Raw genomic sequence first — 22,912 nt, 5'->3', positions numbered from 1 at the left:
CTCAGGTGCCGGTGTTCTGTAATCCACCAGCACTGGAGCAAGGCAGTGCCAGGCGCTTGCAGAAGGCAGGACACAGATCTGGACTCTGCACAGTGATAAGCCCGTATGACTCCCGCTGTCTCCACACAGAGCCCAAAGTGCCCGGATGTTCTTCCTCTTATGTACCTACCTGTCTTAGTTCACCTTTTAGCACTGAGCATTGCCTCTTGATTCTTTTTCTTCTGTTTTTTTAAAACTTATTTTCTAATTTAATTCCTCCTTTTCCTCACATATCTAGTATCAATCTCAGGCTTCCTTTACCTCGCCCTTCCCTTTACACCCTTTTATTACTTCCCGCTTTATATTTCACCAACACTATTTCTCCCTCCTATTCTGCCACCATGTTTCTATCTTCTTTTCTCTTTACTTAGGCAGTAAGTCCTTGTGGGTGTAGTAAACTGACCATGCAGACATGGGACTGGTGGCGAAGAGGCAGGAAGGGTCTTTTTTGTGACATTTAAAAAGTGGGCTGGTCAACATCCCATTTGCAAATGGACATCTGGTCTTGGAAGCCAGGTGTGGAGTGGGTGTGGGGATATGAAGAGGGGTGGTCCATGTGATCATTGTATTGTATTGTAATTGCATTTATATAGCGCTTACTACCCCAGACGAGGCGTCGAAGCGCTTTTTCGGCGGGAGGCATGCTATTCGGGGACCCACAGAGGATTAGTGTTTAATTAGTATAGTGAAACATGCAAGTACATTTTGAGTGGTGGATAGGTTAATCAGTTATTTGGATTTGGAATGATAGCTGAAGGATAGAGTAGGACAAAGGTTTATATTTATTTATCGCTCGCTTGTTGACGCACGTTATTCAGGGAGCCTATAGAGGATTAGTGGTGAATTAATATGGTGAAATATGAGGTATTTTCAGTGGTGGACATTAGTCTGTTACTTGGAGTGAGAAGGATAGCGGATGGATAAAAGGGGAAGAAAGATTTGCATTCATATAGCACTTGTTACCCCTGATGGGCGTTGAAGCGCTTTTCTGGCGAGTAGCACTCCACTCCGGAACCCATAAAGGATTAGTGTTGAAAATTAGTATAGTATAAATATGAAGTAATTTGAGTAGTAGATATGTTATTCAGTTATTTGGGCAGTATATTAGTATAGTTGAATATGGAATATGGCTCATAGTGTTCCATTTGGTACAATCTTCCACCTCTCGTGCAGCACACCAATTACATGTGTTGAGAGTGCCCATGGTGAGTGTTGCGTAATGTCCCACTCTTATACTTGTTTCGCCAATCACTTGTTCTGTGATGTACCGCAGCCACCGCTGTGCCAGGGAAACCCTTGTTTCTGCTTCTTGGAAGCCCAGATATGCCCTCGGAGAGGGGTCAGCACGCTTGGATAGCTCTTTGAAACGGATACTGAATGTTATTTTTAGTGTTTTTAAAAACAGCACTTTAAAAACTCTAAGGGATAATATTTAGATGATCCATGATAGCATATTTCATGCATTTATTCCAGGATGTAATGTTCACAAAAAAAAGCCTGGAGATTACCTGCCCAAGATAAGACTTTCAACAAATTTGTTTATCAAAGGTTACTCTGCTAACAACTAGCATTGAAGACGTGCAGCGTTAAAGATGGCCATCTTCATCATTGACGATTTACCACAAGCAATCAATCCCACTGCGACACTAACGAGACACCGAGGCACTCTATTAAAAGAAATCAAAGATTTAGCAATGTGTCGGGGTGTTAAATGTGAATGACTCCTTCGTAGTTTTACATTAGGACTTTTTCAATTTAGATTTGAACTTGTGAATCAAACCTTTTAACTTGATACCCAAAAATAAATTCCAGTGGTTTATGCCTAGAGATAGTTAATGTAAATAGATGTACAGATTAAAATAGATTTACAGTATGTTAGAAAACAACTACCATCTTTCATTTTAGCCTCTAAAAATGGAGATGTTGGGTTGCTTTGGACCTTAGCCTAACCCTACATAAAACCACTATGGGATACTTCTCAAACATTAAATTCCTTTCTATTCGTAAACATGACTGGGCTCACGCCCCCTAAGATCACCCACTCTCCTCTCTTTTATGATGTTAATAAGAGGAGAAGCCCTCTGCTGCAGCTGGAAAGCATGCACAGGTAGGAAGCTGTAGCCAAGGCTTGGAATCCTCTAGGATTCTATGTTTTCAGTTTCAAGATATATGCCATAGGAAATACGATTGTGGCAAAAGTTATTACAATTCTATAACACTGAATAAGGAGTTAGAAGCTAACAGGAAATTCATGCATTGACTTTTAAAGTTTAAGATGATTAGCACCACACATTTCAAGTACTTAGTTTTGAATTTGCACAAAATAAATGGTTACTTTTATTATTATTATGATTAATAATAATATTAAGAAAGCCATTGTAAAAGATTCACTATGCACTTGAAAATATTAATTGTTAGAATGTTGAATATATAAACAGACAGTGGCAGGATGATTCAGTGGATATAATTTTGTTTTTGAATTGTCGCAATGGAGGTGTAATTTAAATACGCCGTTGATATAACTACAGTCTTTGGTGTGAGTCTGCGTGATTGTGTGCATACGACTGTCTTAAAAGGACTCTCGATGGTACACCGAATTGCTCTTTACACACTATTGACGTAATACAAAATGATGGGGCCCTCCTGAACAATGCGATGAGGGACCCTGGCCCCTCTCAGATTGCAGATATTCATTGGTCTTGGGTTCAATGGGGCCCCTGAATGGTTATTTCTGTGTCCTAGCAGTTGCACGCATTCTGTAAGGTATGCAATGCCATGGCTTAGAAGGTGAGAGGGCCCTCTCCAAAACAAGGAACCTTGGGGCCTCCCCACACTGTGGGACCAGCAGGGGCCTTTATTACATACTCATGTCCCTGATATGCTTACTGATTTTACTACAGCGACACAGAACAAAACCTTTGAGATGCACCATAAACCCTGGTAAAAACTCCTTTTTTAGGGCTCGGGCCCACGTCACCACGAAGTGGGGCGGGGCTTCCGAGCTCTTATGTTATAAAAAAAAAAAATTCAGAAAGGGGTCCGGGCTGCCACATTCCAGAAAGCGCGCGGTTTTTGCGTGTGGTATTCTGCCATGTGCATGGCAATTGGTCCAGGCAAGGCTGTGTTTAAGTAAGGCAGCACGCCATAGGGCTTTGGAATTTTTTCAATGTCCACTTCCTGCATAAAGTGTTCGGACACGCGCAGAAGAATACATAAATCCTCAATTACCAGCTGTCCGAGGTGCCGGTAATTGAAGGCAGATGGTGCTGGGAGCGTGTGCACTGCTGTGTTTTTTTTCCCTTGAGCTCTGTGTGCGCGCCGGCCAGCAATGTAGAGAATCACATGCATCAGATCTTGTTTTTTTAAACAATTGCGATCACGAAAGTGATCTCTTTCTGTGCTGCTTGTTTAAACAATTGCGATCGCAAAAGTGATGCTTTCTGTGCTGCTTGTTTAAACAATTGCGATTGCGAAAGTGATGCTTTCTGTGCTGCTTGTTTTTCGTATGTAATCTTGTTCTGCTACGAACTCGATGGTAGCGGAGTATCCCATCCTCACCCTCTAGGTCACTTCATTAATTTTCCACGAGTCCGCCGTGTCTGGTGGCGAGTGCAGAGTGGTACTGCAGAGTGCAGAGTGGTAGTGCAGAGTGGTAGTGCAGAGTGGTAGTGCAGATTGGAGTGCAGAGTGGTAGTGCAGAGTGGTAGTGCAGAGTGGTAGTGCAGAGTGGTAGTGCAGTTTGGTAGTGCAGTTTGGTAGTGCAGAGTGCAGAGTGGTAGTGCAGAGCGGTAGTGCAGAGTGGTAGTGCAGAGTGGTAGTGCAGAGTGGTAGTGCAGAGTGGTAGTGCAGAGTGCAGAGTGGTAGTGCAGATTGGTAGTGCAGAGTGCAGAGTGGTAGTGCAGAGTGGTAGTGCAGAGTGCAGAGTGGTAGTGCAGAGTGGTAGTGCAGAGTGCAGAGTGGTAGTGCAGAGTGGTAGTGCAGAGTGCAGAGTGGTAGTGCAGAGTGCAGAGTGAGAGTGCAGAGTGCAGTTTGGTAGTGCAGAGTGCAGATTGGTATTGCAGAGTGGTATTGCAGAGTGCAGAGTGGTATTGCAGAGTGCAGAGTGGTAGTGCAGAGTGGTAGTGCAGAGTGGTAGTGCAGAGGGGTAGTGCAGAGTGCAGAGGGGTAGTGCAGAGTGCAGAGTGGTAGTGCAGAGTGGTAGTGCAGAGTGGTAGTGCAGAGTGCAGTTTGAGAGTGCAGAGTGCAGAGTGGTAGTGCAGAGTGGTAGTGCAGAGTGGTAGTGCAGAGTGCAGAGTGGTAGTGCAGAGTGCAGAGTGGTAGTGCAGAGTGGTAGTGCAGAGTGGTAGTGCAGAGTGGTAGTGCAGAGTGCATAGTGGTAGTGCAGAGTGGCAGTGCAGAGTGGTAGTGCAGAGTGGTAGTGCAGAGGGCAGAGTGGTAGTGCAGAGTGGTAGTGCAGAGGGCAGAGTGGAGGTGCAGAGTGGTAGTGCAGAGTGCAGAGTGTTAGTGCAGAGTGGTAGTGCAGAGTGGTAGTGCAGAGTGGCAGTGCAGAGTGGTAGTGCAGAGTGCAGAGTGGTAGTGCAGAGTGCAGAGTGGTAGTGCAGAGTGCAGAGTGGTAGTGCAGAGTGGTAGTGCAGAGTGCAGAGTGGTAGTGCAGAGTGGTAGTGCAGAGTGGTAGTGCAGAGTGGCAGTGCAGAGTGCAGAGTGGTAGTGCAGAGTGCAGAGTGAGAGTGCAGAGTGCAGAGTGCAGAGTGAGAGTGCAGAGTGGTAGTGCAGAGTGCAGAGTGGTAGTGCAGAGTGCAGAGTGGTAGTGCAGAGTGGTAGTGCAGAGTGCAGAGTGGTAGTGCAGAGTGCAGAGTGAGAGTGCAGTTTGAGAGTGCGAGTGGTAGTGCAGAGTGCAGAGTGGTAGTGCAGAGTGCAGAGTGGTAGTGCAGAGTGGTAGTGCAGAGTGGTAGTGCAGAGTGGTAGTGCAGAGTGGTAGTGCAGAGTGGTAGTGCAAAGTGCAGAGTGGTAGTGCAGAGTGCAGAGTGGTATTGCAGAGTGCAGAGTGGTAGTGCAGAGTGGTAGTGCAGAGTGGTAGTGCAGAGTGGTAGTGCAGAGTGGTAGTGCAGAGTGGTAGTGCAGAGTGGTAGTGCAGAGTGGTAGTGCAGATAGGTAGTGCAGAGTGGTAGTGCAGAGTGGTAGTGCAGAGTGCAGTTTGAGAGTGCAGAGTGCAGAGTGGTAGTGCAGAGTGGTAGTGCAGAGTGGTAGTGCAGAGTGCAGAGTGGTAGTGCAGAGTGGTAGTGCAGAGTGGTAGTGCAGAGTGCAGAGTGGTAGTGCAGAGTGCAGAGTGGTAGTGCAGAGTGGTAGTGCAGAGTGCAGAGGGAGAGTGCAGAGTGCAGAGTGAGAGTGCAGAGTGGTAGTGCAGAGTGGTAGTGCAGAGTGGTAGTGCAGAGTGGTAGTGCAGAGTGGTAGTGCAGAGTGGTAGTGCAGAGTGGTAGTGCAGAGTGCAGAGTGGTAGTGCAGAGTGGTAGTGCAGAGTGGTAGTGCAGAGTGCAGAGTGGTAGTGCAGAGTGCAGAGTGGTAGTGCAGAGTGGTAGTGCAGAGTGCAGAGTGGTAGTGCAGAGTGAGAGTGCAGAGTGCAGAGTGAGAGTGCAGAGTGGTAGTGCAGAGTGGTAGTGCAGAGTGGTAGTGCAGAGTGGTAGTGCAGAGTGCAGTTTGAGAGTGCGAGTGAGAGTGCGAGTGGTAGTGCAGAGTGCAGAGTGGTAGTGCAGAGTGCAGAGTGGTAGTGCAGAGTGGTAGTGCAGAGTGGTAGCGCAGAGTGGTAGCGCAGAGTGGTAGTGCAGAGTGGTAGTGCAGAGTGGTAGTGCAGAGTGGTAGTGCAGAGTGGTAGTGCAGAGTGGTAGTGCAGAGTGGTAGTGCAGAGTGGTAGTGGAGAGTGGTAGTGCAGAGTGGTAGTGCAGAGTGGTAGTGCAGAGTGGTAGTGCAGAGTGGTAGTGCAGAGTGGTAGTGCAGAGTGCAGAGTGGTAGTGCAGAGTGGTAGTGCAGAGTGGCAGTGCAGAGTGGCAGTGCAGAGTGGCAGTGCAGAGTGGCAGTGCAGAGTGGCAGTGCAGAGTGGCAGTGCAGAGGGCAGAGTGGTAGTGCAGAGTGGTAGTGCAGAGTGCAGAGTGGTAGTGCAGAGTGGTAGTGCAGAGTGCAGAGTGGTAGTGCAGAGTGCAGAGTGGTAGTGCAGAGTGCAGAGTGGTAGTGCAGAGTGCAGAGTGGTAGTGCAGAGTGCAGAGTGGTAGTGCAGAGTGGTAGTGCAGAGTGAGAGTGCAGAGTGGTAGTGCAGAGTGCAGAGTGGTAGTGCAGAGTGCAGAGTGGTAGTGCAGAGTGCAGTTTGAGAGTGCGAGTGGTAGTGCAGAGTGCAGAGTGGTAGTGCAGAGTGGTAGTGCAGAGTGGTAGTGCAGAGTGGTAGTGCAGAGTGCAGAGTGGTAGTGCAGAGTGCAGAGTGGTAGTGCAGAGTACAGAGGTGTAGTGCAGAGTGTTAGTGCAGAGTGCAGAGTGGTAGTGCAGAGTGGTAGTGCAGAGTGCAGAGTGGTAGTGCAGAGTGGTAGTGCAGAGTGCAGAGTGGTAGTGCAGAGTGGTAGTGCAAAGTGCAGAGTGGTAGTGCAGAGTGCAGAGGTGTAGTGCAGTGTGTTAGTGCAGAGTGCAGAGTGGTAGTGCAGCGTGGTAGTGCAGAGTGGTAGTGCAGAGTGCAGAGTGGTAGTGCAGAGTGGTAGTGCAGAGTGGTAGTGCAGAGTGCAGAGTGGTAGTGCAGAGTGGTAGTGCAGAGTGGTAGTGCAGAGTGGTAGTGCAGAGTGCTAGTGCAGAGTGCTAGTGCAGAGTGGTAGTGCAGAGTGGTAGTGCAGAGTGGTAGTGCAGAGTGCAGAGTGGTAGTGCAGAGTGCAGAGTGGTAGTGCAGAGTGCAGAGTGGTAGTGCAGAGTGCAGAGTGGTAGTGCAGAGTGCAGAGTGGTAGCGCAGAGTGCAGAGTGGTAGCGCAGAGTGCAGAGTGGTAGTGCAGAGTGCAGAGTGGTAGTGCAGAGTGCAGAGTGGTAGTGCAGAGTGCAGAGTGGTAGTGCAGAGTGGTAGTGCAGAGTGCAGAGTGGTAGTGCAGAGTGCAGAGTGGTAGTGCAGAGTGGTAGTGCAGAGTGCAGAGTGGTAGTGCAGAGTGCAGAGTGGTAGTGCAGAGTGGTAGTGCAGAGTGCAGAGTGGTAGTGCAGAGTGCAGAGTGGTAGTGCAGAGTGGTAGTGCGGTAGTGCAGAGTGCAGAGTGGTAGTGCGGAGTGCAGATTGGTAGTGCAGAGTGCAGATTGGTAGTGCAGAGTGCAGATTGGTAGTGCAGAGTGCAGATTGGTAGTGCAGAGTGCAGATTGGTAGTGCAGAGTGGTAGTGCAAAGTGCAGAGTGGTAGTGCAGAGTGGTAGTGCAAAGTGCACAGTGGTAGTACAGAGTGCAGAGTGGTAGTACAGAGTGCAGAGTGGTAGTACAGAGTGCAGAGTGGTAGTACAGAGTGCAGAGTGGTAGTACACAGTGCAGAGTGGTAGTGCAGAGTGCAGAGTGCAGAGTGGTAGTGCAGAGTGCAGAGTGGTAGTGCAGAGTGCAGAGTGGTAGTGCAGAGTGCAGAGTGGTAGTGCAGAGTGCAGAGTGGTAGTGCAGAGTGCAGAGTGGTAGTGCAGAATGCAGAGTGGTAGTGCAGAGTGGTAGTGCAGAGTGCAGTTTGAGAGTGCGAGTGGTAGTGCAGAGTGCAGAGTGGTAGTGCAGAGTGGTAGTGCAGAGTGCAGAGTGGTAGTGCAGAGTGGTAGTGCAGAGTGCAGAGTGGTAGTGCAGAGTGCAGAGGTGTAGTGCAGAGTGCTAGTGCAGAGTGCAGAGTGGTAGTGCACAGTGCAGAGTGGTAGTGCAGAGTGCAGAGTGGTAGTGCAGAGTGCAGAGTGGTAGTGCAGAGTTGTAGTGCAGAGTGTTAGTGCAGAGTGGTAGTGCAGAGTGGTAGTGCAGAGTGGTAGTGAAGAGTGCAGAGTGGTAGTGCAGAGTGGTAGTGCAGAGTGCAGAGTGGTAATGCAGAGTGGTAGTGCAGAGTGCAGAGTGGTAGTGCAGAGTGGTAGTGCAGAGTGGTAGTGCAGTGGTAGTGCAGAGTGGTAGTGCAGAGTGCAGAGTGGTAGTGCAGAGTGGTAGTGCAGAGTGCAGAGTGGTAGTGCAGAGTGGTAGTGCAGAGTGCAGAGTGGTAGTGCAGAGTGGTAGTGCAGAGTGGTAGTGCAGAGTGGTAGTGCAGAGTGGTAGTGCAGAGTGGTAGTGCAGAGTGGTAGTGCAGAGTGCAGAGTGGTAGTGCAGAGTGCAGAGTGGTAGTGCAGAGTGGTAGTGCAGAGTGCAGAGTGGTAGTGCAGAGTGCAGAGTGGTAGTGCAGAGTGGTAGTGCGGTAGTGCAGAGTGCAGAGTGGTAGTGCGGAGTGCAGATTGGTAGTGCAGAGTGCAGATTGGTAGTGCAGAGTGCAGATTGGTAGTGCAGAGTGCAGATTGGTAGTGCAGAGTGGTAGTGCAGAGTGGTAGTGCAGAGTGCAGAGTGGTAGTGCAGAGTGGTAGTGCAAAGTGCAGAGTGGTAGTACAGAGTGCAGAGTGGTAGTACAGAGTGCAGAGTGGTAGTACAGAGTGCAGAGTGGTAGTACACAGTGCAGAGTGGTAGTGCAGAGTGCAGAGTGGTAGTGCAGAGTGCAGAGTGGTAGTGCAGAGTGATAGTGCAGAGTGGTAGTGCAGAGTGGTAGTGCAGAGTGGTAGTGCAGAGTGGTAGTGCAGAGTGCAGAGTGGTAGTGCAGAGTGCAGATTGGTAGTGCAGAGTGGTAGTGCAGAGTGGTAGTGCAGAGTGCTGATTGGTAGTGCAGAGTGGTAGTGCAGAATGCAGATTGAGAGTGCAGAGTGCAGAGTGCAGAGTGGTAGTGCAGAGTGGTAGTGCAGAGTGGTAGTGCAGAGTGCAGATTGGTAGTGCAGAGTGGTAGTGCAGAGTGCAGATTGAGAGTGCAGAGTGCAGAGTGGTAGTGCAGAGTGCAGAGTGGTAGTGCAGAGTGCAGAGTGGTAGTGCAGAGTGCAGAGTGGTAGTGCAGAGTGCAGAGTGGTAGTGCAGAGTGCAGAGTGGTAGTGCAGAGTGCAGAGTGGTAGTGCAGAATGCAGAGTGGTAGTGCAGAGTGCAGTTTGAGAGTGCGAGTGGTAGTGCAGAGTGCAGAGTGGTAGTGCAGAGTGGTAGTGCAGAGTGCAGAGTGGTAGTGCAGAGTGGTAGTGCAGAGTGCAGAGTGGTAGTGCAGAGTGCAGAGTGCTAGTGCAGAGTGGTAGTGCAGAGTGCAGAGTGGTAGTGCAGAGTGCAGAGTGGTAGTGCAGAGTGGTAGTGCAGAGTGCAGAGTGGTAGTGCAGAGTGGTAGTGCAGAGTGCAGATTGGTAGTGCAGAGTGGTAGTGCAGAGTGCAGAGTGGTAGTGCAGAGTGCAGAGTGGTAGTGCAGAGTGCAGATTGAGAGTGCAGAGTGCAGATTGGTAGTGCAGAGTGCAGAGTGGTAGTGCAGAGTGCCTAAAACACATTGCCATTTACAATGCCATTATCTCTAACTTAAAACAAACCCGAGCCCTAATGCATTCCTAATGCTTGTTTATTTTTGTTGCCACCAGATTTGGGCCTTAACTTCCAATGGGGTCCCTACTATTGTAGGGCCAATGTAAGGTCAGAATGGGGGTGAACCAGATTATCAGAGTTAAAATATCGATCATAATATCTACTCCCAAAATAGCATCACAGTGGAGTTAATAACAGAAAATCTACACTCACTTTCATGGTATTTCAGGAGTCAATATGGTGGCACCAACATTGGGCCGCTTTTGCCACTATGACAGTGTGACACCAACCAATCAGTGCACTCGCTTGGCACTGAAAGGTTTACTTGCATCCATAACAGACATATTGTGAATTAATGGTTCATATTTTAAGTATTTTTGACAAAGCCTACACTCAACACACTGGTTTCTTAGTCCTGGGTGAGGCAAATCCTGCTCTTTGTTTACTCCTGTAAGCGACAGATAACTGGGTCAGGTTTTCATCAATTATCTGAACACTGAAAGAGAATTAATGGGCAGAACAGATAATGAAAGAGAGTTGCACAATCTGGGGACCAGAAAAGCTACTGCACCAATGCGGGCTCTTCTAAATTTTAGAATTACAAGTCGAATGGTTTTTGGAAGACTGAATCAATCAGCAGGGATACTGTTTCCAGTTACAGCTATGCCCTGTTATGTGACGAGGAAGAACAATGTGCTATTTGTTACTTGTGAATGTTGGTTTGTGATTATATAAATGACCCAGGTAAGCTGTCTGTAATAACACTGATTTCTATCTCCAAATTAAACCCCAAACCTATATTTTTAATCATAGCAGGCACTGGGCGCCAAAACGCCTGAAGGGAAGCTGGCAGCAACATCAGTTCAAGGATGGCTTGGAACAAGAAGGAATACCAGGTAAATGGCTGTGAAGGGTCCCTGGTGTGCGCTTCCTTCTAGGAATGGACCTGCCTGTAACTGCCGGGTACAAGAAACCGCAGAGGCTGGCGTGCTCGTCTGAGCTCATTTGAGGAGTCTCTTTGCTCTTTCTGGAAGAAAACCTTCAGTATCTAGAGAGAAGTTTTGTTTGAGGAAGACGCTTTGTCAGTTTAGGAAACGCCCCAGCACATTCATTTCTTCAGGAATCCTCTGGGGTATATAGATTGCTGGAAAACACACCACAGAGAACTTTGTTAACATCATAGCTGGGTGCAAGGGTTATGTTTTGGGCACGAAATTGTTTCAGCATTGGCTAATTTTCATGACCCGATGGCACAGGAGGATTTTCCCTAGATCTTCATCACCTGGGGATTATACATTGTTTTCAGTGAGAGCCTTCCAGATGTGGTTTCTTTAAGTCAATGTCCCTTGAAACTCAAGAAGCGCCTCTCTGACGGGGCTAAGCACCCCCCGAAACAAGTCGGGGTGCTTGGGATCTCATTCACAGAGGATGTGGCCCTGGAGTGTGAGCTAGGCTGCCCCTTTGGGGCACAATCAAGACTGACTTGCATATGGTGGTAGAGTGATACAAAAAATGAGGGAATGGAATACAGAATTACTGTCAGTCACTGGGATGAGATTACTTCTAGTGGTTGTGAAAATGTATTCAAGGTACATGAGGCAAAGTTTAGGACTTTTTGCCAAGAAATGGAGGGGGTAGTGGAAGAGGCGGAGTGCGATGTTCCAGAAATTACTGGGGGCATACTCGGTAGGTTTTCTAACCCTAAAGGAAACTGTCACGTTTTAGCAGTAAAAAAAGAAAAAGTGGATGGGGTCTCTCGCCTCTCCCACTGGGTTATGCTCATGTGGGTGGGCTACTAGCAGTCAGTGGGTTGGTCCCACGTCTCTGTCTGCACTGATGAGTTTCTCCAAGACCCTCTGGTGCCTGAGCTGCGCTCTCTCCCCTGCGGACCTGGTTCTGGGCTTGCGATTTGTTGAGTCTCCTTTGCTGGTCTTGTAAATTCTCATCCAAATATGTGTGCTCCATTAGCAGCTCCAGAAAGTACTGACCATTACCTGGGTCCAGGGTTGCCACCTGGCCAGTGTTCTACCAGCATCACTGGTATTTTAATGTCTCTGCCGGTACAAAAATAAGCGAAATCACAGAAAGCTGGTATTTTTAGCCCTTATCTGTACATACGTCAAACAGCAAATATACATATAAATACTGTTAAGTGTGTTCTAGAGCTGCATTAATGATCCATGACTAATAATGAAAGTAAACAAAGACAGAAAAGTCATGTTACCAATCAATACAACCTCGTATCCGCGGGTGAAAATGTGAAGCCCTCTACAACTACCACAATCAGAAGATATACACTAGTATCAGTGCTTTATAATAAACCAATATTTATTATGAGCTACTCTCATAAAAATAATAAGAGAAGGAAACTGAGCAGAAAAAAAAGCAGACAAAAAGGGTGAATTCTAAAAACACCCCAAATAATATTTCATCACACATTTTTAACCAATTAACCTAAACCCTACCTATCTTATATAATGATCTGCTTTTCGGCGTGGTTTATTTAGGATATCTATGCGGAGTCCAGTAAAGCTCCTGTGTACCTTTATGCCATTAGGTCTAAATTTGGAGAGCCATCTCCCAGGTACCTGGTCAACCCCTCACCCCCCTCCGTGGTATCTTTTATTCCTTTATTTATGTATTTATTTATTTTAACACAGGATGGTCCGTGGAGCAAGGAGGGGTCTGTCCCACTCAGCTCCTCCATCTGCTACAGAGGATATTAAGCAATGCCCGTGTTCAGCTTTTATGCACTATCTAACTCCGAGAGGCACAACCCATGGATTCATGGATGCTTCAGGGTGCCACGTCACGTGGCGCCCCACCTGCATTCTAGTGGCAATGTCTCCTGAGCACAATGTGCCTGAGAGCAGCCGCACTCCATGGAGCGCTATAAGAGAGTGGAGGGGGAGACCCAGACTATGTGGTCACGATGAGCCAGTGGAAGGCTCAATTCTGCCGGGATTGGCGGAGGGGGGGTGTCTTTTTCGTGCAACAGTAAAACAGCAATAAATCTAAGGGGTCTTTGGCGCACACTCAAGCACAGAAGCAGAGACAGTCTGTTTTTCTTTACTGTAAATAAAACATTTGTTTTATTAGGTGAATTGGAAGCAAAAGAAGGCAGACAAATTGGTTGAAAGCTTTGTGGGAACAGACAATTTAGTTAGGAAGAAGTTGCTGGCACTGGTACCCACTACTCATGGCCACCTTCGGGGTGCGGAATGGCTTAACAATGTGCAAGGGTTGAGTCCGATGCCAAGTGCCCCGTAGCTGTTTCCTAGTTTACTAATTAGATGCACATATTTCCCTCCGCAAGATACAAGTCCTTGGGCAGCTGACAGTGCTTCTTTTTTGAAAAAATAAGTGCCTACATCATTCTCGGGAGGCCACTGCAGCTTGATCTAGCTATTTCTCCTGCTTGTACTGCCAGAGCCAGTACTAACACAACTACTAATCATCACAGTACTCCAAGTGTGCCAATTCCGATTTTATCAGCTCTCCAAAGCTATTAGAATGGCTTTGGAGGACGGTATTAGTCATTTTAAGATATATTGAATTAACAAACAACTGTTGTTGTACTCATCTATAATTTAGACAAACAGCGCCACCATGTGGGAGACTATCATAAGTGCCGTGTTGGCAATTAAGTGCTGGTGCTGAGCACCAGAAACCACTGGCTCATATTAAGCACTGGCAGCTGACCAGTTCATGCTCAAGGTTCCTCTCTGTGGAATTCCCTCCGAACGAAGACAAGTTCTTCAAATTCAGGAAATCTCAAGGCAGCCACCGCTACTCACCATCACCACCACTGCTGCCGCAGTAGCTATTGCATCACAACCACTACCGCTCTTTCACTCCTGCACCTCACAATCTGTCGCAACCCCCAGGGCCAGGTACAAATGAACATGCCAGACCCAACCTTCTGTATATATGAAAGTACATTTATGAGGATACCCTGGGCTTCTCCTGAGCTCTCTCAGATCTTCAATATGTGGTGGATCCATTTACTGGCTGCTCATTCATAGTGTCTTGGGGATGGAAACTACTGCTGCTAACTTAGGTACTACTTAAGTGGGCTGGTCTCACGTCTCTGTCTGCACTGATGAGTTTCTCCAAGGCCCTCTGGTGCCTGAGCTGCGCTCCGCTCCCCTGTGGACCTGGTTCTATGCTTGCGATTTGTTGAGTCTCCTTTGCTGGTCTCATTCTCATCCAAATTTTTGTGCTTCATTAGCAGCTCCAGAAAGTACTGACCATTAGCTGGGCCTAGGGTTGCTACCTGGCCAGTGTTGTACCAGCAACACTGTTATTTTAATGTTTCTGCCGGTACAAAAATAAGAGACATCACATAAAGCCGGTATTTTTTAGCCCTTATCTGTACATGCATCAAACATCAAATATAAAATGAAATACTGTTTAATATATTCTAAAGCTGCGTTAATGATCCATGACTAATTATTAAAGTACACAAAGACAGAAAAGTAATGTTACAAATCAATACAATTGATTTAATTTCTAATCTTACTTAGTATCATGTCCGGGCCTTTGCACTCTCAAACCTACAACATATGTCTGGTATTTTTCTTTTGGACAGATGGCAACCCTACCCCAGCTCGGTGCTTTAGGTTTACTCTGCCAACTGAGCACTATATGTTCTCCCTGTCAGGCAATTCCTGTTATTGTGTGGCCGGGTGCCAGATGGCCACTGTTGGTTTCTAGTTGTAGGTTTGTGCTGAGTAGACAAAAAACTTCCTATGAGCTCCTATGCTGCCCCTTGAGGTGCTTTCAAAGTTTGCTTCTCGTTTTTGATGATTTAATTGTAGGCCTGTGCATAGTTTGCGGAATTTTGATATGCGGAACTCCGCAAAGTTACAAAAAAACTCTGCGACGTTCAGTGAGTGGCGGAGTGCAGTGCGAACTGCAGTTTGTGCTGGTTTTCCTGCGGCAGCTCACGCTCGCGACCTTATTGTTTGCGATCGTGAACTTACCGTTCGCGATAGCGAGTGGGGAAGAAACTCCACTGGACATCGCGAAGCAGAGTTTTCTGCACTCTGCGGAGTGCAGAAAACTCCGCGAACGGAGCGAAATTCACCGCCCAGGCCTATTTAATTGGTTCCTAGCACAGTGCTAGTAATCTCACTTTCCTGCCTCTTCTTTTCTTCTCCTTTGTGTTTTCTCCCGACTGTGCCAATGAATCTAAAACCATATATTTTTTTTTTTTATTGATTTTTATTGGAACTTACACATATAAGTAATACATTTCGATTTCAACAGTTATGCAGTACAAAAAGAGTGCGGACGAATAAAGCACTAATGTCACGTTCCACAGCAATCATGGGCAAGCCATCAGTAACAATGCAGTCAAGATCCACCACGGCCCAGACAGATGGCAGACTAGAAATATTAGTGTCCTATTACATTGCATCTGGGTAGACCTAGGGTGTGTGATACAAAATCATAAGGACTTTAATCTGGGTAGGTGGCTCCAATCCTCATCGAGGCTTCTGCAATGTCAGGTGATTCTGTGTTTCTCTGCCGGAGAAAAGCACAGAAGAGGTGTGGCGCCGCGGCTAGGTTGACTGACTCCGGAATCTGGGGATCACGGTTCGATCCCCAGCACGGCGGGAGATTAGCCCAGCACCATGTGACTCTGGGCAATAGCTTGCTTAATCTTCCCGTCGGCCCCCAGCGCCTAGAGACCCTTACGGGTGATTGTGCGCTTTACAAATGTGGATTATTATTATTATGAAGGGTTCCCAAATATCTTTAGGACGAGAACGTATTGGCATGAGTTCCAGTTGTTCGTGACCATAAGTCACATCTTTAACCCCTTCCATGCTGATGACGAGCTCAGCTCGTCATCAGCATTACCTACCCTGTGCGGATGACAAGGTGAGCTCGTCACGTAAAATGGTATTTATGAAAATGCCGCACACAGCGGGAAAAACGGCCGCACGCAACAGGTTAAAGCCAGGCTTGGGCCGTTGGGGCCTGCCTCCTGCCCCAGTGCATTGCGACCCTGCGTTTGGCTAAAAAAAAAAAAATAGCATGGCTGTAAAGTAGCATGGTCGTGAGTCTGGGATGGATATACCATCCTGGTTATTTCTCTCAGAATTCCAAGTATGGCGAAGAGGCATTCTTGAACCTATTAGTTAGGCCCTGCTGTTTCTTTGGGTTGCATTTTTATATCTAGCTTGATAGTGCACTTGTCTGCAAGACAGACATTTACCAATTCTAAAAAAATGCATAGAGTGGGCGTTGGCTCCGCTCAGAGGAAGATCAACCTATCACCTTATGCCATTGGCTATTTGGTGTATCATTCACCTATTAGGAATTGCTCATATTGGAATGTAAGACACTGTTTTTCTCCTGAAAAGTTCACTCGATCATCAGACTTTTGTCAAAACTAATATATAATAATTCTATAAAGAAAGCAACCATTTTTTACAACTTTTTCCCCAGCACTCACAAAGCCAATATGGCCGCATTAGTCTGACAAGAAGCATTGGCAGTGCCAATAGGTTTCCCATATCATAAGCGATTGCTGAGATCTTGGATTTGCCAACGCTTGACTGTAAAGTATTGTTTAAAAAGGAAAGAGAAAAACAATTTCAAAATAGTGGACGAAAAGCAAACACATATTTTATGGTATCTCAAGACTGTACATTAAATTTAATGTTTTCAATCTTTATAAATGGCATGGTTTAGGTTTTTAAATACTTTTCACACAGTAAACTCTGAAGTGAATGTAAAAAGAATAAAGTAGTGTTTGACTGTAAAAGGAAATACTTGGCAAGGCCTAATTTACTTTCCACAGGATTCTGTCATTTGGTCTTTAGCAGTAGCTGAGGGAGCAGATTTATGGGCCCCCAGAAGCTAGAGGCCATCTGAGTGAGTGCAGCAGATGGCACGTCCCCCAGCCCATCAAAGCCTTTGTGTGCTTTCATGCAATGCATGGAATGCAGGAGAAAAAGCAAAAACAAACCTTCATTTCTGCTCTTCAGCCATACCCCAGCAAAATAACCCCATTGCTGTGCTTTTACCTGCAAGCTGTAAGGTGTTGGGAGATTTGAGGAGCAGCACAAGAGGGAATTAGCTAGAAAACACACACACTTAGAAATGGAAATGCGCAGGCAGGAAAGGTTGGTGAGAGATATACCCTGAAAGATACTGACTGATGGTGACTTGTAACTTTCTGATGCTATTCTGCAATGTGTCGTTCAATCATGTACTGTATTAATGTGATTTTCTTAATAACCAATTTTAAAAAAAGCAAACAAAAAGCACACACACACTCTCATGGAGTCCTGATTGAAAAAGAAAAAAGTAGTTCCCTAAATGTGAGCAGCTGAGGAATACAAGCCAGCCAATCAAAAGGATGGCAAAGAGGTTATGCTCCAAGTCAGAGACAAATACAAGAGATGAAGGCAAACCATCAAATAAGAAACATACCTACTAATAATATGCAATCAATGGGATTGTAGAAGATTTCTCCGGTATTTGTTGATTAAAGAGGGGACACGGACACTACCAGCGGCCATTAGTTATCTATTGAACAATGCTCAACCACAGGGGATTACCAACCGTATAACATTCTTGGACATTTCAGGCATATCATTAAGGAAAAATCCAGCGTTTTAAAGGCGACAGCGTCCCAGGACGTGCTTTTAGAGATACAGTCACAAATTTTGTAGCCAAGAAGTCAGTCATAGATACTCTGCTCTGTTCCGACTACAGGTTTTATTAACCGCACTGCTAATACAAAAATATGCAGAGAAAATAGAAATAATTGTCTCTTTTATATGGTTCGATCTCTAAAGATTTTATTCTTTATTGATGATGTGCTTAAATTATATGGCTGCAATTAGAGAAGCGCATTGACTATCATGATATGTTTACCTCAAGTTGAGCTCAATTGTATCACTAAGAGTGAAAACTATCTGTCCCACAGGATATTGTTCATTTTATACAGTACACGTTTCTTATGAAAATGCTCTCTAAAACATAAGTTCTACACTAATTGACTGAACTTGTATGATTGAGAAACTGGTTTTCATTGATTCAATTCAAAATAGTCTTTATTTCGATATTTTTCAATCATAAAAGACATCATTGATAGTCATTTTCATTTTTAACATAATATGGCTAAAATGAAGTAATGATTATTTTTTTATCTTTTTGTGGCACTTGGCACTTTCATGGATTTGACTGTAAAAAAAAGTATTTTTGATTTGAATTTGTATGCAGTGGGAGGGTTGTGAGCCCATCGTAAGTTCACAATACGTCTTTCACAACCAGGTAGCTTGTGTGGACTGGTAGGCATGACTTAAAAAGCACTTATACAGAGAACAAATGTATACAGCATTGGTGAATGTCTGTGTTTACATATGCTGGCTTAGACCTATTGACTTTGCCAGTGCTTGTTTATTCTAGTGTTGGTTAGATGCTAACAAAAAATAGTTGTGTTAAAGCTGCTCCATACTGCTTATGCCAGACATTTTTGAAATATTGAGGCCAATGGTTAACGGACTTATTTTGGCAATCTCATGTGGTGTTTTCACTCTTCCTACTTTAGTTCTTCGCTCTAGCAAACCTCTGAATGTCAGCCTGCGCTTAAAAAATAAATAAAAATAACGATACAACATCTGCTATGGTAGTCAGACTATCATTACTTTGCAGCAATATATATTCTTAAGTGCCCATCATATAAAGTTATGTGCCTGGCACCGAAGTGGATGCATAACAGTCAGAGGTTTGTGCCACAGATGAAGGAGTGCTCCCAGCCTCAGCAGAAAGAAGTTCTGTGCCAGGAGAAATAACACCAGTTTTAAAAAATGTGCTTGGCTATATAATGCCCATTCATTATTTTGGTGCCAGTGAATGTCCCATCAGAAATTATGTGCCCAAAAAATGTACAGTGCAAGGTGTGTTTGGTGTCTACGCTCACCCCTGCTAGGCAGTAAATCAATCAAGTGAAGAGGCAGGTGCTACAAATCCTGAAAGCGGAATATTAAGAGTAAAGAGTAAATGCCAATGCAATAAGATGAACACCACCCCTATTACCAACAAGCAATATATGTGTGTTACTTAAATCGAGGCCTGTCCGTATATGCTGGGACGCTACTCCGTATGTCGCAATGATGCTCAAATATGCCAATGTGCAATAGTAGCTACACGTCTTGTGGTTTCTTCAAGCATGTTATACCCGCCTGCCAAACTCCTATAGACCTTTTGGTTCAATTACCAATGATTGAATAGAAATTTGACAATTTTATGTTCAATACCATACTGACCGAGAACACAATTCAATTACCTGTGTTTCTTCATTTCCCAAAAATGCCTAAAAAAATCGAGATACAAAGCAATATCGGAATTAGCTTGTTGAGTCCAAACAATTTTTAAAACATATAACATTCCTAGTTATCATTTATATTCTAAAATTGCTGAATGTCCGGCTGTTGGTCTACAGCTTTCAAGGGGGGCTCTCCAATTATGGAAAGAGGTGGGTTTCGAATATTTGAGGGATTTCTTTAACATCTCAAATTTGATTACCCACAAGAGGCTTTCCCAACAGCTGGGTGCCAAGATCTCAGCTCTTTCACTCAGCTTTAATCAAATTTCTAGCTTTTTAAAAACAAATTATGTAATGACCAATAATCTAACTTCTCGGATTTTAAACCAATTATATGTTCAGGGCCTAAGTGGCGTTAGCAATTGGTATTCTTGGTTAGCACAACTCGGTGAACAGAAAGTGATTGATAACTTTTTAGATAAACTTTTAAGAAAACCCGGGTGCAATGTTAGCAAAAAGGAATGGCAGGTCATATGCGTAGCAGGCCATAGAGCACTATGAGCAGCCAACTATAAAAGAATGGCCTTCTTGTCAAGATGGCCAACTTATTACACACGGAAAAGACTGTGTGAGTTATTTCTGACTTTCTTTCAGTATTGCTTAAAATGCGAGGATCTAGAGATAGGGTCTTGGAACCACATCTTTTATAAGTGTCGTAAACTACACCAATTTTGGTCGGACATATTCGAAAGGATCAATCAATCATTAGCACCGGAAGTTTGTATTATTCACTCTCTTAAATTAGTTATTTTTGCGTGCGCTTAAGAGGTTTAGCACTTGTCAAAACTCTAGCAATATTTTTGCTCTATTGCTGTTGCAGTGGCCAGAGCCCTGATCCTTCAGAATTGGAGATCTAATAAGATACCCTCGATTCAGCATTGGCAAGAAAAGATGGTTAAGGCTTATGTTTGGAAAGAAGCATAGGCTAAATGCATAGGGTCCCTTCGTAGATTTATAGCGACTTGGTCAGGGTTCTCTAATAATTCATTTTAGAAATCCGATTAGACTGCAATGGGAGTTAAGTTCTTATGTTAATGGTATGTCAGTGCTGGATATAAAGATGATGTAAATTAATTTGCTGCTATCGATATAGTCAATGTTATTGGTTGTTTTTATTGAGATTTGCGATATTTGCACTATATTTGGCACTCCGTTATCAGTACTGTTCTTGTATTTTTGTATATCAACTGTATTTTAGTGCTGGATCTAAAATTGATGTAAATTATTTGCTGCTATTAAGGTAATCAATCTCGGCTGCTGCTCTTCTCGATTTTGGCTATATTTCTACTTTTTTTAGATTTCGTAATCAATACTGCATTTTCATTGCAATGGCACTTTCTTTGTCCTATATATTTATGAATTAATTGCGATATTGGACAAGAGTGGTTTTATGTAATTGTGTAAGAGGTTATTTTTATTTTGTATTAATTGTAAGGCTGGAAATCCACTCAATAAAAAAATCAAAATCATTTGCTGATCAGTGTGGCATGGATTTCTAATGTACTTCGACCAGAGGCTCCACTGTGGGCAAGTTTGAAGAGTCCCTTTTCGTCTGAATCACACACAGATTGGTTCAATTCTCGGCCTCGGGCCCTGGACTCCCAAGAATCTGCCTTAATGTTTGAGCCGACTGAAGGCCTGTTTAACGAAGAGGTGTGCGTCGATGAGCAAAGGTTTCCAGTTGGTGAGGAGAGGCGAGTAATGGATGGAGCTATTCTGGGCCAAGGTGCTCGATTAGTGCTTCTACCAGGAACAAATGAAGCACCGGTGTGATGTGGCCTTGTTTGCAGAGATTCAGGTTGCGTAATTAGTCTTTATTTATTTTGCAGTTCTATATATGGTGTGGATGGGTGGCAGAGAGCTTTACATAAGAACAGATACAATACATAAGCACTTCAGATTCATACAAATTCCATTCTGCTGAAGGTTAAGCCTATAAGCAGGCAACAAAGGCAGTTCTTAATTAAAGATTCTTCAGTCATATGAAAGCAAGACAATGTCAGAATGCAAGCTTCCAGACATATAAGTCTGGTCTTTCTCTAAGCAGGAAATTCCCTTCACCTTGGAGCCACTGGCTGTCATGCCTTGTCTGCTAGCTGCTCATGCTATCAGGTTCGAGCAAACCCATGCAGGGGTCTAGCAGAGTTGAATCCCAGCATTTTAAGTGTTCCAGGATGGCTCCTGCCATACATTAGTTGACTATTCCAGCCTTCCTCTTATGGATTCCAAGGGATTATAAAGGGAAATTATGAGGTTGATGTCTGAGGGGGCACTTGATGATCTGGGGTGATGAGGTGCATTAACTGAGGGAAGACATTCACTTCAATAGACAGATACTGCGGATCGGCAGACATTTTTACTTTCAGTATGGCTGCTACTATCGGACTCCTGATTCTCATGACAGGAGAAGTAAAACGTAAGTTAGTAGTCTAGCTGCTAGAGAACATCTAAAGTGAAATATGGTGGTCTGCATCCAATAAACGCACCTCCAACCGGACCCACCAGGAGGCAACAGAGATTCTTTAGATATGGTCTCTCCTCAAGCTCAGAGCAGAGTCCCCTGGGCCATGGCATCCCTCCATCTCTTCCCACCTGCCCCTGGGCGGATGTACAGCAGGCCCGACTAAGGCCAACATCTCCAGCCCTCACGATTGCCCACCGTTTTGAGAGAGATAGTGCGAAACACAGCAGTGGAGATTCAAAGGAGTTATTCATCAAAAGAGAGCACTATTCTGGGGTGCAAAAACGTGCAGCTGAGGCATGCCAGAAAGTGCACAGAACTGGAGAGGTCATGCAGTACATCCCCGAACCTCACCATGCTGTGACATATTTCTATCCAGTGCATCACTTCATGCTCATCAGATGTAATCGGTGGTGGAGGGTGACATGGGCCCTGAGCTCTATAGAGGAGCTGCTAACTCGGCGGCCATCTTGGGTTTCTTAGGCAGGCCTCAGTAGATGACTTTACAGCAGCCACGGTTTACCACTACCTATGGTGAGTGGATTGAAGGATATTGAGAATGTATCAGCAGAAATAGGGTATTATGTTAACCTCTGTAACAACTGTAAAAATTGCGGGGGTCAAAGAAGAGCTCTGCATTCAAGATAACCCACAAGTTTAAACTATCGACAAAGTTGATGGGGGAGGTCCAAGATTTTGGGACTACATGAAAGGCAAACTATTCAATTTGCACCTTCCAACAGGTCTCGAAATGTTTACAAAACTATTGCCAGACCTGTTAGTCTGCCACCTTGTATAATGGAGCCAGAATATGAGCATGCGCTGGACCTATGAGAGGAACAATTCTATTTTTGTCTCCGCTCTCTCTAATCTTTTTCTCTAACTCAAGAACAACTTGCCAGCTGCCAATGTCTTCATTCTCATAATAGCTAACATGCCAGAATTCAAATTGGACCCAATCAACAGATTCACTCAATTATGCTTTCCACTCCTTCAGCTCCCAGCAAATGAGATGGTTATTGTGTGTTTGTAAACAAATTTCCAAATGATGCTGACGTCCCCCCTCTTCGTGTCTGGCAAGCAGCGGCAGCGCGAGGCTGAGGTAGAGCGGATCCGTCAGGGCACAGGCGGTCACTGCGCAAACTGGCGGGTCTATGGTAGATTGGCCAATAAGCAGCCCCCTAGCAACAGAAGGAGCAGGCTGTGTTTACATCTCTCAGGCCCACCTTCCTAATTCATGGTGCAGGTTGAGTAGCAGACTGCTTATGAGTGAAGCAGTGAAGGTGCAACACTTCAACAGAAGAGCACGGGCTGAGTGTCGACGGCTCGCATCCGATACCTACGCAGCAGTCAAGACAAGGAGTCCCTGTTGCACTCTTGTCATAAAAACACCTGGCTCACCATTCCAAGAGTGAGAGTACAATGTTCAAGCTATGTTTCTATCACTAGGTCTTCGGATTCATCTGCATTGATGCAGAAGAA

At 45.3% G+C, this 22,912-nt stretch overlaps 1 protein-coding gene across 2 annotated transcripts in view; it reads right to left on the bottom strand.

Annotated features, from left to right (window-relative positions):
• THRA (thyroid hormone receptor alpha) overlaps positions 1-22,912 on the bottom strand; it is an 869,330-nt gene that overhangs the window by 161,510 nt on the left and 684,908 nt on the right. The gene's annotated exons all lie outside the window — the stretch shown is intronic.

Source organism: Lissotriton helveticus, chromosome 5_1 (assembly GCF_964261635.1).
Source record: "Lissotriton helveticus chromosome 5_1, aLisHel1.1, whole genome shotgun sequence".
In the NCBI taxonomy this organism is placed as follows: domain Eukaryota; kingdom Metazoa; phylum Chordata; class Amphibia; order Caudata; family Salamandridae; genus Lissotriton; species Lissotriton helveticus.
This window is presented reverse-complemented; position numbering and strand designations above follow the sequence as displayed.